Source organism: Kogia breviceps, chromosome 2, assembly GCF_026419965.1.
Source record: "Kogia breviceps isolate mKogBre1 chromosome 2, mKogBre1 haplotype 1, whole genome shotgun sequence".
In the NCBI taxonomy this organism is placed as follows: domain Eukaryota; kingdom Metazoa; phylum Chordata; class Mammalia; order Artiodactyla; family Physeteridae; genus Kogia; species Kogia breviceps.
In genome coordinates this window covers 140,320,195-140,337,996 of record NC_081311.1, presented here as the reverse complement: position 1 = coordinate 140,337,996, position 17,802 = coordinate 140,320,195, and positions in this window count along the sequence as shown.

Here is a 17,802-nt window from a genome sequence, read left to right as displayed (position 1 = left end):
GTGTGTGTCACTTATGAACCAAAGCTCTCAGGAAGCACCTGTTCTCACTTCTGCATCCTTTCTTTCCCTGTGAACCAGACAGAAGAGAACTCAGGCCACCGGAGAGGGTAATTATCTGAGAGGAGACTGGTATCCTGAGTTACCATGTAGAAAGCTGCCTGCCAAATATCACATAGAATTGTAATATGAAAGAGAAATAATTGACACAAAATTGTAATCAACAATAAAAATTTTTTTTTAAAAGGAAGAGAAATAAGCATTCTTTGTGTTAAGCAACTGAAACTGAGAGGTTTATCTGTTACAGCAGTTAGCGTTACCCTACCACAATGCAAATCTGTACACCAGGGTCCCCCCTTCCTGACTATGGATTGGCTGCCTGTGGTAGACTATATCACTGTTTAGCAATATCTGGTTTCCTTCCCTAAGGAAGGATTATACTTCCCACCCCCTTGATTCCAGGCTTGGCCATGTGAGCTGATTTGGCCAATGAAATGTGAATAGAACTGATATGCTTAATATCCAGATGGAAACCTTTTCAAGAGTCAAAGCATGATTCATCACCAGAAAGGAAAAATTAACAGCTGGCCTACAACCCATTCTCTTTCTCCTAGGGATACCAACAGGTAGTAGGGGGGATTCAAAGACAGAAACTATTCCTTGTAAATGTGCTAAGCACACCTCCTGATGGCAGATAATGGAGAGTTTTCACCTATAGAATGTTATTAGCAGGAGGGACTTGGTCTGTTTGGTTGCTTATGGTCAACAAATCTGGAATTTATGCATTCATGGGGCATGGCCCACTGGGAAACTCTCAGTCAGCTATGTCATGACTAGAGTATAAACTGGAGATATTTTGTAGCTGAAAGGCTCCCTTTTTCCAAGTGATGCCCTTCTAAAAACCTAGATTTAGATTTTAAATCTAAACAAGAATATTTTCTAATCCAGAAAGAAAGGGAGAACTGCAGTGACAGTCCCAAATTTCTCCATGTTCACTTGTATCTTGGAATTGCCTATATCTATTTTTTTTTTAATTTTAGAATTTTATTTTACTTATTTTTTATACAGCAGCTTCTTATTAGTTACCTATTTTATACATATTAGTGTATATATGTCAATCCCAATCTCCCAATTCATCACACCACCATCCCCTCCACCACTTTCCCCCCTTGGTGTCCATACATTTGTTCTCTACATCTGTGTCTCAATTTCTGCCCTGCAAACTGGTTAATCTGTACCATTTTTCTAGGTTCCACACATATGTGTTAATATACAATATTTGTTTTCCTCTTTCTGACTTACTTCACTCTGTATGACAGTCTCTAGATCCATCCACATCTCTACAAATGACTCAATTTCGTTGCTATTTATGGCTGAGTAATATTCCATTGTATATATATATACCACATCTTCTTTATCCATTCATCTGTTGATGGGCATTTAGGTTGCTTCCATGACCTGGCTATTGTAAACAGTGCTGCAATGAACATTGGGGTGCATGTGTTTCTTGAATTATGGTGTTCTCTGGGTATATGCCCAGTAGTGGGATTGCTGGGTCATATGGTAGTTCTATTTTTAGTTTTTTAAGGAACCTCCATACTGTTCTCCATAGTGGCTGTATCAATTTACATTCCAACCAACAGTGCAAGAGGGTTCCCTTTTCTCCACACCCTCTCCACCATTTGTTGTTTGTAGATATTCTGATGATGCCCATTCTAACTGGTATGAGATGATACCGCATTGTAGTTTTGATTTGCATTTCTCTAATAATTAGTGATGTTGAGCAGCTTTTCATGTGCTTCTTGGCCATCTGTATGTCTTCTTTGGAGAAATATCTATTTAGGTCTTCTGCCCATTTTTGGATTGGGTTGTCTGTTTTTTTAGTATTGAGCTGCATGAGTTGTTTATATATTTTGGAGATTAATCCTTTGTCCATTGATTTGCTTGCATTTTTTCTCTCATTCTGAGGGTTGTCTTTTCATCTTGTTTGTAGTTTCCTTTGCTTTGCAAAAGCTTTTAAGTTCCTTAGGTCCCATTTGTTTATTTTTATTTTTATTTCCATTACTCCAGGAGATGGATCAAAAAAGATCTTGCTGTGATTTATGTCAAAGAGTGTTCTTCCTATGTTTTCCTCTAAGAGTTTTATAGTGTCCGGTCTTACATTTAGGTCTCTAATCCATTTTGAGTTTATTTTTGTATATGGTGTTAGGGAGTGTTCCAATTTCATTCTTTTACATGGAGCTGTCCAGTTTTCCCAGCACCACGTATTGAAGACACTGTCTTTTCTCCATTGTATATCCTTGCCTCCTTTGTCATAGATTAGTTGACCATAGGTGCGTGGGTTTATCTCTGGGCTTTCTATCCTGTTCCATGGATCTATATTTCTGTTTTTGTGCCTGTATCATATTGTCTTGATGACCGTAGCTTTGTAGTACAGTCTGAAGTCAGGGAGTCTGATTCCTCCAGCTCCGTTTTTTTCCCTCAAGGCTGCTTTGGCTATTCGGGGTCTTTTGTGTCTCCATACAAATTTTAAGGTTTTTTTGTTCTAGTTCTGTGAAAAATGCCTTTGGTAATTTGATAGGGATTGCACTGAATCTGTAGATTGCTTTGGGTAGTATAGTCATTTTCACAATGCTGATTCTTCCAATCCAAGAACATGGTATATCTCTCCATCTGTTTCTGTTATCTCTGATTTGTTTCATCAGTGTCTTATAGTTTTCTGAGTACCGGTCTTTTACCTCCTTAGGTAGGTTTATTTCTAGGTATTTTATTCTTTTTGTTGCAATGGTGAATGGGATTGTTTCCTTAATTTCTCTTTTCAATCTTTCGTTGTTAGTGTATAGGAATGCAAGAGATTTCTGTGCATTAATTCTGTATCCTGCAACTTTACCAAATTCATTGATTAACTCTGGAGTTTTCTAGTGGCATCTTTAGGATATTCCATGTATAGTATCATGTCATCTGCAAACAGTGACAGTTTTACGCCTTCTTTTCCAATTTGTATTCCTTTCATTTCTTTTTCTTCTCTGATTGCTGTGGCTGGGACTTCCAAAACTATGTTGAATAATAGTGGTGAGAGTGGACATCCTTGTCTTGCTCCTGATCTTAGAGGAAATGCTTTCAGTTTTTCACCATTGAGAATGATGTTTGCTGTGGGTTTGTCATATATGGCCTTTATTATGTTGAGGTAGGTTCCCTCCATGCCCACTTTCTGAAGAGTTTTTATCATAAATGGATGTTGAATTTTGTCAAAAGCTTTTTCTGCATCTATTTGAGATGATCATATGGTTTCTATTCTTCAATTTGTTAATATGGTGTATCACATTGATTGATTTGTGTATATTGAAGAATCCTTGCATCCCTGGGATAAATCCCACTTGATCATGGTGTATGATCCTTTTAATGTGTTGTTGAATTCTGTTTGCTAGTACTTTGTTGAGGACTTTTGCATCTATATTCATCAGTGATATTGGTCTGTAATTTTCTTTCTTTTGTAGTATCTCTGTCTGGTTTTGGTATCAGTGTGATGGTGGCCTGGTAGAATGAGTTTGGGAGTGTTCCTTCCTCTGCAATTTTTTTGGAAGAGTATGAGAAGGATGGGTGTTAGCTCTTCTCTAAATGTTTGATAGAATTCACCTGTGAAGCCATCTGATCCTGGACTTTTGTTTGTTGGAAGATTTTTAATCACAGTTTCAATTTCATTACTTGTTCATATTTTCTATTTCTTCCTGGTTCAGTCTTGGAAGGTTATACCTTTCTAAGAACTTGTCCATTTCTTCCAGGCTGTCCATTCTATTGGCATAGAGTTGCTTGCAGTAGTCTCTTATGATGCTTTGTATTTCTGTGGTGTCCATTGTAACTTTTCCTTTTTCATTTCTAATTTTATTGATTTGAGTCCTCTTCCTCTTTTTCTTGATGAGTCTGGCTAAAGGTTTATCAATGTTGTTTATCTTCTCAAAGAACCAGCTTTTAGTTTTATTGAACTTTGCTATTCTTTTATTTCTATTTCATTTATTTCTGCTCTGATCTTTATGATTTCTTTCCTTGTACTAACTTAGGGTTTTGTTTTTTCTTCTTTCTCTAGTTTCTTTAGGTGTAAGGTTAGATTGTTTATTTGAGATTTTTCTTGTTTCTTGAGGTAGCTTGTATTGCTATAAAGTTCCCTCTTAGAACTGCTTTTGCTGCATCCCATAGGTTTTGGATCATCGTGTTACTGTTGTAATTTGTCTCTAGGTATTTTTTGATTTCCTCTTTGATTTCTTCAGTGATCTCTTGGTTATTTAGTAATGTATTGTTTAGCCTCCTTGTGTTTGTGTTTTTAATGTATTTTTCCCTGTAACTGATTTCTAAGCTCATAGCACTGTGGTCGGAAAAGATGCTTGATATGATTTCAATGTTCTTAAATTTACTGAGGCTTGATTTGTGACCCAAGATGTGATCTATCCTGCAGAATGTTCCATGTGCACTTAAAAAGAAAGTATAATCTGCTGTTTTCGGATGGAATGTCCTATAAGTATCAACTAAACCTATCTGGTCTGTTGTGTCATTTAGAGTTTGTGTTTCCCTATTAATTTTCTGTCTGGATGATCTGTCCATTGGTGTAAGTGAGGTGCTGAAGTCCCCCACTATTATTGTGTTACTGTCAATTTCCTCTTTTAGAGCTGTTAGTAGTTGCCTTATGTATTGAGGTGCTCCTATGTTGGGTGCATATATATTTATAATTGTTATACCTTCTTCTTGGATTGATCCCTTGATCATTATGTAGTGTCCTTCCTTGTCTCTTGTAACATTCCTTATTTTAAAGTCTATTTTATCTGATATGAGTATTGCTACTCCAGCTTTCTTTTGATTTCCATTTGCATGGAATTTCTTTTTCCATCCCCTCACTTTCAGTCTCTGTGTGTACCTAGGTCTGAAGTGGGTCTCTTGTAGACAGCATATATATATGTCTTGTTTTTGTATCCATTCAGTGAGCCTGTGTCTTTTGGTTGGAGCATTTACTCCATTCACGTTTAGGGTAATTATTGATATGTGTGTTCCTATTACCATTTTCTTAATTGTTATGGATTTTTTTTTTTTTTTTTTTTTTTTGTAGGTCCTTTTCTTCTCTTGTGTTTCCCACTTAGAGAAGTTCCTTTAGCATTTGTTGTAGAGCTGGTTTGGTGGTGCTGAATTCTCTTAGCTTTTGCTTGTCTGTAAAGCTTTTGAGTTCTCTGTTGAATCTGAATGAGATCCTTGCCGGGTACAGTAATATTGGTTGTAGGTTCTTCCCTTTAATCACTTTAAATATATCATGCTACTCCCTTCTGGCTTGTACAGTTTCTGCTGAGAAATCAGCTGTTAACCGTATGGGAGTTTCCTTGTATGTTATTTGTTATTTTTCCCTTGTTGCTTTCAGTAATTTTTCTTTGTCTTTAATTTCTGTCAGTTTGATTACTATGTGTCTCAGCATGTTTCTCCTTGGGTTTATCCTGCCTGGGACTCTCTGCACTTCCTGGATTTGGGTGGCTATTTCCTTTCCCATGTTAGGGAAGTTTCAACTATAATCTCTTCAAATATTTTCTTGGGTCCTTTCTCTCTCTCTTCTCCTGGGAGCCCTATAATACACATGTTGTTGCATTTAATGTTGCCCCAGAGGTCTCTTAGGCTGTTTTCATTTCTTTTCATTCTTTTTTCTTTATTCTGTTCCACGGTGGTGAATTCTACCATTCTGTCTTCCAGGTCACTTATCCGGTCTTCTGCCTCAGTTATTCTGCTATTGATTCCTTCTACTGTATTTTTTCATTTCAGTTATTGTATTGTTCATCTGTTTGTTTGTTCTTTAATTCTTCTAGTTGTTCATTTTTTAATTCTTCTAGGTCTTTGTTAAACATTTCTTGCATCTTCTAGATCTTTGCCTCCATTCTTTTTCCAAGGTCCTAGATCATCTTCACTATCATTATTCTGAATTCTTTTTCTGGAAGGTTGCCTATCTCCACTTCATTTACTTGTTTTTCTGAGGTTTTATCTTGTTCCTTCATCTGGTACATAGCTCTCTGCCTTTCCATCTTGTCTTTCTATGAATGTGGTTTTTGTTCCACAGGCTGCAGAACTGTAGTTCTTTTTGCTTCTGCTGTCTACTCTCTGGTGGATAAGGCTATCTAAGAGGCTTGTGTAAGCTTCCTGATGGGAGGGACTGGTGGTGGGTAGAGCTGGGTGTTGCTCTGGTGGGCAGAGCTCAGTATGACTTTAATCCGCTTGTCTGCTGATGGGTGGAGCTGGGTTCCCTCCCTGTTGGTTGTTTCGCCTGAGGCAACGTGGCACTGGAGCCTACCCATCTCTTTGGTGGGGCTAATGGCAGACTCCGGGAAGGCTCACGCCAAGGAGTACTTCCCATAACTTCTTCTGCCAGTGTCCTTGTCCCCATGGTGAGTCACAGCCACCCACCGCCTCTGCAGGAGACCCTCCAACACTAGCAGGTAGGCCTGGTTCAGTCTCCTATGGGGTCACTGCTCCTTCCCCTGGGTCCCAATGCACACACTACTTTGTGTGTGCCCTCCAAGAGTGGAGTCTCTGTTTCCCCCAGTCCTGTCAAAGTCCTGCAATCAAATCCCACTAGCCTTCAAAGTCTGATTCTCTAGGAATTCCTCCTCCCGTTGCCAGCCCCCCAGGTTGGGAAGCCTGACGTGGGGCTCAGAACCCTCACTCCAGTGGGTGGAGTTCTGTGGTATAAGTGTTCTCCAGATTGTGAATCACCCACCCAGCAGTTACGGGATTTGATTTTATTGTGATTGCGCCCCTCCTACCATCTCATTGCAGCTTTTTGTTTGTCTTTAGACGTGGGGTATCTTTTTTGTTGAGTTCCAGTGTCTTCCTGTCGATGATTGTTCAGCAGTTAGTTGTGATTCCAGTGCTCTCGAAAAAGGGAGTGAGCACACATCCTTCTACTCCACCATCTTGAACCCATCTTGGAATTGCCTGTATCTTTTGAATTATTAATACATTTTAGTATCAGGTAGGATCTATGATCCCTGTATGTTTGGTCTGACAGTTCAACCCCTTGTATTATCTCAGCCATTTTCTTGTTTTCGTTCTTTTGTTTTTTGTTTTGTAGTGACCAGCAATGCTCCAGTAGGTGGTTGTCCCTTCAACCTCTCCTGGATTGAGGACAATCTGGAGAGGAACCCCCACCTGACATGTTATGGAGAGGGAGTATGATCAGGAAATAAGCCTATATTCTTCCCCCATCCCATGTTCTTTTGAGCCACTAATAATGAGGATGTTGTTTCTTAAGGTAGCATAACCTAAACTATCTAGACTGTCCTGGCGTCAAGCACCTGCTCCTGGCCAAGTGCTGGGTTGGAATAACATGCTTAGGCCCATACCTTCATCAAGACTGTCTAGGCAGGACAGTCCCAGAGAAGGGGATGTGGGCAGGTAAGTATAGGTCATGTTTACTGCCTTACTGCCACTTTATTTCTGACCACTGACAGTCTCCAAAGTCTTCTGCAATAGGACTGAGCAGATGTATTAGTTAGGATTTTTTTGATTGTGAGTGTCATAAACTCAATTCAAATGAAACTGGACCACTATCTTACACCATACACAAAAATTAACTCAAAATGGATTAAATACTAATACATTAAATAATGTAAGAAACCATAAAACTCCTGGATGAAAATATGGGTGGTAAGTTCTTTGACATTGGTCTTGATGAGGATTTTTTGTATCTGACACCAAAAGCAAAGGCAACAAAAGCAAAAATAAACACGTGGGATTATATCAAACTAAAAAGCTTCTGCACAGCAAAGGAAACCATCAACAAAATGAAAAAGCACCATACTGAGTGGGAGAAAATATTTGCAAATCGTGTATCTGATAGGGAATTAATATCCAAAAAAGTATAAAGAAGGCATACAACTCAACAGCAGAAAAGCAAGCAATTTGATTAAAAAATCGACAGAAGATCTGAATAGACATTTTTCCAAAGACGATACACAGATGATCAACAGACACATGAAAAGATGCTCAACAACACTCTTCGTCAGGGAAATGCAAATCAAAACCACAATGAGATATCACCTCATACCTGTGAGAACAGCTTTCACCAAAAAGATAAGAAGTAACAAGTGTTGGTGAGGATATGGCAAAAAGGGAAACTTTGTGCACTGTTGGTGCGAATGTAAATAGATGCAGCCACTGTGGAGAGCAGTATGGAGGTTCCTCAAACATTTAAAAATACAACTACCATATGATCCAGCAATTCCACTTCTGGGTACTTATCTGAAGAAAAGAAAACTAACTCAAAAAGATAAATGCTCCCCCATGTTCACTGCAGCATTACAATAGTCAAGACATGGAAGCAACTTACACATCCATTGATGGATGAATGGATAAAGAAAATGTGATATATATATGACTATTATTTAGCAATAAAAAAGAAGGAAATCTTGCCGTTTGGCAAGATTGGGATGTCCAGGATAGACATTATGCAACATGAGGGCATTATGCTAAGTGAAATCAGCCAGAGATAACTCAGAAAGACAAATGCCACATTATCTCACTTATATGTGGAGTCTAAAAAACAAAACCAAAAAAATCCCTAAGCTCATAGATGCAGAGGACAGATCGGTAGTTGCCAGAGCTGGGGGTTGGGGAGTGGGAAAAATGGGTAAAGGGGGTCAAATGTACAAACTTCTAGTTCTAAAATAAATAAGTCATGTGAATGTAATGTACAACATGGCAACTATAATTAATACTACTGTATTGCCTATTGGCAAGTTGCTAAGAGAGTAGATCTTAAAAGTCCTCATCACAAGAAAAAACATTTTTTTGTAACTATATATGGTGATGCATGTTAACTAAACTTATTGCGGTGATCATTTCACAATATATCCAAATACTGCATCATTATGTTGTACACCTGAAACTAATATAGTATGTCAACTATACCTCAGGAAAAAAACACCTCAATTCACACCGGCTGAAACAGTCCTTATACCCACACTCCTATGGGCCCCAGAAGTTTTGGCCAGGCCCAGAATGTGCCTGTGCAGTGGCATAAAATACAGAATGGGTCAGAGGACTGATGGTCCCTGGCTAGAATGAATATACTGTATTTCTGCTGGCCGGTGCCACTGCCTTGAATAAATGACCTTCTAAATGACAGATCTCTGCCTTGAGGACCAATAAGTTCCAACCTGCCTCATCAGGCACCCCAGGTTCCAGACCCTCGGCTTGTTGCTGACCACAGCTAGCTGTAAGCCCCCGCCAGTCCGCAGCTTCTCTGGTTCCCAGCTCCTGCCCTGAGTCTGGCAGCCGCGGAGTCCCCTTTGTTTACCCCAGCTCTCGGGGCTCTCTGGCTCTCCTGGGCCACTCTCTGCCAGCCCGAATCAACTGCTGCCTCTACCCCAATGTGAGGGGCAGCTTTTGAGAGGCTGAAACACCGTTTACACCCCTGCGTCTGGTAGGTGAAGCAAGCTACTAAATAGGAAATCAAACCTGGGCTGGCCACGGCTGCCGGCTGAGTGTGAGTCCGCCGTTTTCCCACTAGGTGGCGTCTATTGAGCCTGAGGAGAGAAGGAGAGCTTTTCTGTTAAAATAGCACAAAGGAAGTATTCCACTGCTTTTCTTTTTCTTTTCTATTTTTTTCCACCCACCAGCATCGCCACCGCCACCGCCACCGCCTCCAACCCTAAGAATAACATTAAAACAAGGCACCTTTCTACTTCTCCCTCCCGGGAGGATTCCAGCTTCTCTGACTGCCCGGACTAAAGTTAAAGCAAGAAGGCTGTTCTTTCATCAAGTCCGAAACGACAGCCCAGTGAGTTCCGTGGGCTGTTAGGTTGTAATTGGAGCCCGCTGAGAAACTGTAACCCTCACCCCATTCCATTCCTTCCTATCACCTGATTTTCTCCAAGGCCCACAACTAAGTTTAGCCACAGGTGTTATTTTCTTTTTCTCTCTTCTCTCTCCTCCCCACCTCCCCTTCCACTCCTCTTTCTTCTCGTCCCTTCTCTCCAGGTGTTTTGTATTTTGTTTTTTTCCTTCTAGGAAAGGGTAGGGCAGCTTGCCTACTATCAGGAGAAAATAAGATTCTTAGTGCTTATTCTGCCATTATTGTAAATTCGTGGTACAGATTTTTAATAACCCTAACTCTGGGGGATGTAAAACATGAACCTGTTCTATTTGTCTTCCAATCTGTAGCCCCAGATGTTGAAACTTTCTTTCTCACTGTGTAGGGGGTCCCTTGGCAATAGTTTAGATTCCTTAACTTACTTTTCACTCTTGATTATTAAAAGACAGCCCAGGGCTTCCCTGGTGGCGCAGTGGTTGGGAGTCCGCCTGCCGATGCAGGGGACGCAGGTTCGTGCCCCGGTCCGGGAAGATCCCACATGCCGACCGCTGAGCCTGCGCGTCCGGAGCCTGTGCTCCGCAACAGGAGAGGCCATGACAGTCCATTTAACGACAGTGAGAGGCCCGCGAGCCGCAGGAAAAAAAAAAAAAAAGACCAGCTTTTCAAAGCTGTCCTCTCCCCCATCCGTACAGGCTGGCGGCTCACCGGCTGAGTGGAAGGCACAGGGCCGCGGACAGGGAAGGGCTTGTATCTCCGCTGGGAGGCCGCCCCCACTTCAACCTCCAGGCTCCAGCTCCGGGGTGTTGGGTCTCAGCTCACAACCCTGACAAATCCCTTCTCTCCGCTCTGGAAAGGTGGTGGGCTTGGAGGGCTGGTCTGAGGCTATGGCTGCTGTTAGAAGGGCCGGTTCTAACACCTCCCAGTAAGCTCTGGGCAAGGTGAGCAACCTGGCGGTGGTTTTGCATGTGAAGTACTTATACGGCTTTTTTTATCTCTCCAGTGGATCCTAAGTACCAATTTTGGGGCAAAGAGAAAAACTCCACTTGTTAACCTGCCACAAAGTACAGAACCATCCTTCACACCGTCTTCCCTCCCCCTTCCACATGCTACGAGGACCAGGTGCACAGGCGGACTCTGAAACAGCTCACCAAGCCACATCCTCCTGCCCTTTGTTCACGCCTGCTGGAGTGGCCTGAGTAGCGCGATGACGGCCAGGTTGTCCTGGTGTCGGAGCAGAAGCCTCCAGAGCCCTGGCAGCAGGATACCTTTGTCCTTTTTCACCCTTTTCTCAGAGGCCTTGAAATGTACGTATGAGTGGGGAAAGTACCCTCAAAAGTTAACCACTCTGAAGCCATGTCATGGGAGTCTTTGCTCTAGCCAAACCTCACCCAGTAACTTGAGGTCCAGGCAGAAGGCATAGCCGTTCCCACAGAGCCACTGGACTCTAGTCCCCAAACACCCCCATGGGGGTTCCACTCTGCTATGTGGTTCCAAAGCTATGCCAGCTTGTGTTCTAAATTTCTCAGTTTGTAGCGAAATGAATTCCTTTCTTACCACCTCCTCTTCACAGATTTCTGGTATTAGTTCTTAGGAATAACCCAAGGTCTCCCTCTCCGAAAAACTAATCTCAGTAAGACATTCCCCGGTTAATTTAACAAATTCCTCGTCACACCAACTCATTGTCCTTGGACCATTAGCTGTCTCTTTTCCTCAGAGGAGGATTTTGTCAGGAGGTACCTTGGCCCCAGTGCACATTTAATTCATGGTGGATCTTACCCATAGGCCCCCTCAAATCTTCACATCCTTATCCCTGGAATCTATGAACATGTTACATGGTAAAAGGGAGTTTACAGATGTGATTAAGTTATGGATTTTGCAATAGGGAGATTACCTTGAATTTTTTAAGTGGTCCCAATATATTCACAAGGTCCTTATCATGGAAGGAGGGTGGCAGGTGAGTCAAAGATGGAGATGTGAAGTAGAGCCATGAGCCGAGGAACTCAGACAGCCTCTAGAAACTAGAAAAGGCAAGGAAACAGATTTTCCCCTAGAGCCCCCAGAAAGAATGCAGCTCTACCTTCAGAACTGTAAAAATTTAATTTATGTTGTTTTTAAGGTCACTAAACTTGTGTTAATTAGTTACAGTACCAATAGGAAACTAATACAGCCCTCCAGACAAGTTCAGCCATTATTAAAGAATCTTGGATAAACCTAGTCTAGGCTTTCAAGATGGGGCCTCTGTTCCATCTGTTGAGTCAAGGCCAAGATTGCTAAGGCTTCTCACATGTTGCTTTGCTCATGAAGTCCTTATTGACTAGGGCTTCATCACCTCACCTGTCAGCCTGTCCAGGGTCAAGGGTCCATCCCTGTAGCCCAGGGGATGGAATACCCTGATTGGCCACACTTGAGTCAGATGACCATCTCTGGAATCAGAGGGTGGGCTCATTCCTCCAATTACATGGAGGAGGAATAAAGAAAGGATATCCTCTCAAAGGAAAATTAGAGTGTTATGATCAGAAAAAAAGAGAATAGATGTTGGGCAGGCATAAAACACAGATGTCCACTATGGAGACTGAGGGAATCAGGAGACGGAGTTTTGAAGTGGTTTTACTGGAATATTAAAGCAACCTTGTATTATGAAAAATTCCATTCTTCAACCCCAAATAAAGTGAGATTCCCTTTATTAAACTGCTTTACATCATTTGGTCAGATTAAAGGATTTTAAGATTCTTGCAGGTAAATTTGATGCATGTATCTAGTTTCTTTTATCTGTAAGAGATAACAGAATCCTCCATAAAGCTTAGAAGCAGGGCCCCTTGATGTGACTGGAACATTTTCTGTTTAACAAAGTCTGCCTTATCTAAGAGTTACCTTTTCCAGCTTCAAGGCAGCAAATCGCCTGAATCACTATGCTTTCAAACCAGCCTCACAAATGATGCCCAGGAAGCAATGTTAGAGAGCCCATTCTCAGAGAGGGGTTATTAATAAGCTTCAATAAAGAAAAGTTCAAACACATGCAGATCAAGGAAAAAGCAAATGACCCAAATGGAAGGTCTGAGATGTAAAAAGGAATCATGCACAAGGGAGTGGTAAATATGTGGGTATATCTAAGCAATAATTAATTGAATAAAACTATTAATAATGTATAAATTATAGGGTTAAAAAAGAGATACCTAAAATACTGGATAACAATGGCATATATATTGGGAGGAGGATGATCAAAGCAAAAGAATTCTAAGGTTCTTTTGTGATTCATGAGGAGAGTAAAATTATTAACTTTTGAAATGCTAAAGTATTCACGCTAATATCTTTAGGGTAGACATAGAGAGTATAATTTATCAGCAATTATACCCTCATAAGTTAAAACTGAAAAGCAAGAGAAACAAAAAACAAACCTCAATTAATCCAAATCTTTTACAAGAAAGAAGAAAAAAAGAACAGAAAAGGTGAAACAAATGGATAGCACAAAATAAGATGGTAGAATTAAATCCAAATATATCAGTAATCACGATAAACGAAATTCTTCAGTTAAAAGACAAAGATGATCAGATGGAAAACATGATAAAATCCAGTTATTTACAGGAGACAAACCTAAAGCATAAGGATACAGAAACATTATAGTTCAAGGAAGAGAAAATATATATTAGGCAAATTATATTTGCCTGTCAGACGAAATAGACAAGAAGGCCAAAAAAAGTGAGTCACCACATAATAATAAAAGTTTTAGATCACCAGAAAAATATGACAATTATAAACTTGTTTATACCCAATATAGAGCAAAAATTAAACTACAAGGAAAAATAGAAAAACATCATATTTAGAATTGAATGATAATAAATTATTGTGTATCAAAACTTGTAATATACAGCTAAAGGAATGCTCGTAGGGAAATATATATCCTCAGGTGCTTCCATTAGAAAAGAAGATATGTTCAAAATTAATGACCTAAGCACAGAACTTGAGAAGTTAGAAAAAGGAATAGCAGACGAGCCTCAAAAAAGTAGAAAAAGGAAATAATAAACATAGAAGCAGAAATTAATGAGGTAAAAAGCAATCATATGATTGAGACTATTGACCAAGACAAATATTTTCTGAACAGCTTAATGAAACTGACAAAGTTCTGCTAAGGTTAATCAATAAAAAAAGAAAGAAGACACAAATTACCTCTATTAGGGGAAAAATGGAGAATATAAGTACAGATGCAACAGATTTAAAAAAAAGAAGATATTGTGGACAATTTCATAATAACCTGAAAACTTCAAAATATGTATAAATTCCTGGAAAAATGCAACTTGCAAAAACAGACTCAAGAAGACATGGAAAACTTAAATTGTTTATGTATAATACAACATTAATTAAACATTCATATATTAGAGAAACTCTTAGCAAACTAGGAATAAAAGGAAACTTCTTTAACCCAATAAAGTGTATCTACAACAACAACAAAAAACCCCTGAAGGAAACATAAAACTTCATGGTGTCTGGTGAAAACATTCCCTCTAACACCAGAAATAAGGCAAGATGCCTGCTACCAACACTTCATTTCTTCATCATACTGGTTATACTGGCCAGTGCAGTATATCAAGGAAAAGGGGAAAAAAAGGTATAAGGAGCGCGGAGCAACTAAGCCCGTGCGCCACAACTACTGAGCCCGCGTGCCACAACTACTGAAGCCTGTGGGCCTAGAGCCCGTGCTCCGCAACAAGAGAAGCCACTGCAATGAGAAGCCTGCACTGCAACGAAGAGTAGCCCCTGCTCGCCTCAACTAGAGAACACCCGTGTGCAGCAATGAAGACCCAATGCAGCCAAAAATAAATAAATAAATAAATAAATAATAAAGAGTAAAACAGAAAAGAAAACACACACACAAAGGTATAAGGATCAGAAAGGAATAAACAAAGCTGTCATTATCCACAGACTGTATGTTTCTGTATTTGGAAAACACTGAAGAACCGAAATTATTTGAGTTTTAGCAAGTTTTCAGGATACAAAATGATTACTGAAGAAGGCAGTTACATTTCTATTTATCAGCAACAATCAATTAGAAAATGTAATTTTAAAAAGATGCCATTTAAAATAACAACAATATAAAGCACATAGGAATGAATCTATCAAAAGCTGTGCATGTCCATTATGGAACTTTATTGAAAGACATTAAAGATGACCCAGTTAAATGGAGATATAAACTTTGTTTAAGGTTATGATATTCAATATTGAAAATATGTTAATATTCTTCAAATTGATTCACAGATTCAATGAAACTCCAATAAAAATTCCAACAGGATCTTTTGGTGGAACTTGATGAGTTAATTCTAAAATTTATATGGAAGACTAAAGGGCTAATAATAGCCCTTTCATTCTTGAAGAAGAACCAAACACAAACATCAATTCCAGGGCTTCCCTGGTGGCGCAGTGGTTGAGAGTCCGCCTGCCGATGCAGGGGACGCGGGTTCGTGCCCCAGTCAGGGAGGATCCCACATGCTGTGGAGCGGCTGGGCCCGTGAGCCATGGCGGCTGAGCCTGCGCGTCCAGAGCCTGTGCTCCGCAGCGGGAGAGGCCACAACAGTGAGAGGTTCGCGTAGCGCAAAAAAATTAAAAAAAATTAAAAAAAAATAAAATTTCAACTCTCTTCTCTCTCTTCCTTTAAAAAAAAAAATCAATTCCAGGTGGATTAAGGACTTACATGTGAAAGGTATAAAATCATAAAACTTAGAAGCCAATATGAATATGAGAATATCTTTATGACTTTGGGATAGCGAAGAATTTCTTAAAGAAGGCACAAAAAAACCCAAAAACTGTAAAGAAATATATTGATAAATTCTATTACATTAAATTTAAGAAATTATATTTTCAAAAAAAGACCATTAGTTAAATGTAAAGTCAAGCCCCAAATTAGGAGAATATATTTATCAAACATACACTCAAAAGGAATTAGTATTTGAAATATACAGAGAATTTCTAAAAACTATAAGAAAAAGGCAAACAACTAAGTTTTAAATTGGACAAAGGGTATAAATTAGGCGTTTCAAAGAAGAGAGAACACAAATGGTTCATAAAATGTGAAAGGTTACTCAATCTCATTTGTAATCAGGGAAAGACAAATTAAAACCACAAGGAGATACTCTTTTGTACCCACCAGACTGGCAAAAATTTTGGGCCAAGTGATGGTGAGGTTATGGAAAACATGCATTGCTGGTTGATGTGCAACTTGGTTTGACCACTCTGCTTTACTCAGTCAAGTTCAACAAGTACTCTAAGACCCAGCAATTTCACTTCTAAGAAATCTTAGAAAAAATTTTGCACATGAGCACCAGGAAACAAGTGCAAAGAATGCTCATAGCGGAAAACAGTATGGAGGGTCCTCAAAAAACTAAAAATAGAGTTGCCATATGATCTTACAATCCCACCCCTGGGCATATATATGGAGGAAACTATAATTCAAAAAGATACATGCACCCCAATGTTCATAGCAGCACTATTCACAATAGCCAAGATATGGAAACAACCTAAATGTCCATTGATAGATGAATGGATAAAGATGTGATATATATATACAACGGAATGCTACTCAGCCACACAAAGGACTGAAATAATGCCATTTGCAGCAACATGGATGGACCTAGAGATTATCATAGTAAGCAAAGAAAGTCAGAGAAAGACAAACACCATATGATATCACCTATATTGGAATCTAAAATCTGAATGAACTTCAAATATGAACTTCAAATATGAATGACACAAATGAACTTATCTCCGAAACAGAAACAGACTCACAGACGTAGAGAACAGACTTGTGGTTGCCAAGGGGGAGGGGGTTGAGGGAGGGATGGAGTGGGAGTTTGGGGTTAGCAGATGCAAACTATTATGGGTAAACAACAAGGTCCTTCTGTATAGCACAGGGAACTATATTCAATATCCTGAGATATACCATAATGGAAAAGAATTTGAAAAAGAATGTATATATATGTATAACTGAATCACTTTGCTATACAGTAGGAATTAACACATTGTAAATCAACTATACTTCAATAGATTAAAAAAAATAAATAAATAATCAAAAAAAAAGAAGAATGCTCATAGCAACATTGTCCCTAAAGGCAAAAACTGGGGAAAAAAATCATATGTCCACCTTCATAGAAGGAATAAATTAACTTAAGTATATTCATACCAATGAATAGCATCAAAGCCATAAAAATGAATGGATTACAGCATAATCAAAGATGAATCTCAAAAACATGAGGCTGCCACATAAGGCTGTGCTTGCAAGTTATGGGAGTGGGCTCAGTAGGTGCTAGAATCTACTACATGCTCCACATGCCAAGCTGAACACACTGGCACAGGGATGCCTATCCCTGAAGGAAGCGGTGCCTTTAAAAAAATTTTTAACTGTCCAAAGGCTCTTTATGGGTTAGCTCTGGTCCTACAAAATCATAATGTTGAAAGACAAGTTGGAAGTGTATATATTCTGTAATATTCCATTTATACAGAGTACAAAACCAAATAAAACTAAACCATAATGATTCATATACGTGTGTTAAAACTATGTAGAAAAACAAGAGAGTGTTTAACACAGAATTCAGAATAATGATCATTTCTTGGGGAAAGGAGAGCAACCAATTATGGAAGAGTTCCTGATAGGGGTACAGAACTCTTAAGGTACTGATGATGCTCTATTTCTTTGGCTAAGCAGTGGGTAGTCAAGTATTCTGTTATCATCATTCTTTATCCTGTACATGTATATTTAAAAAGTCCTCCTTATGTAATCCACATAATTGATTTTAAATAAAAGAGATTCCACCCAGGAGTACTGCCTGGAGAAGGGGTATCAACATAACGGCTGGACAGGGTATATTGCTAGGGGCCCAGAGCTGAGAGTCTGAGTCCTAAGTGGTCACAGGAGGAGAGACTTTGATGTCTCATGTGCGATGAGGTGGGGGGACTCCATTGGGATCCTTCAAAAGTGCTCCATG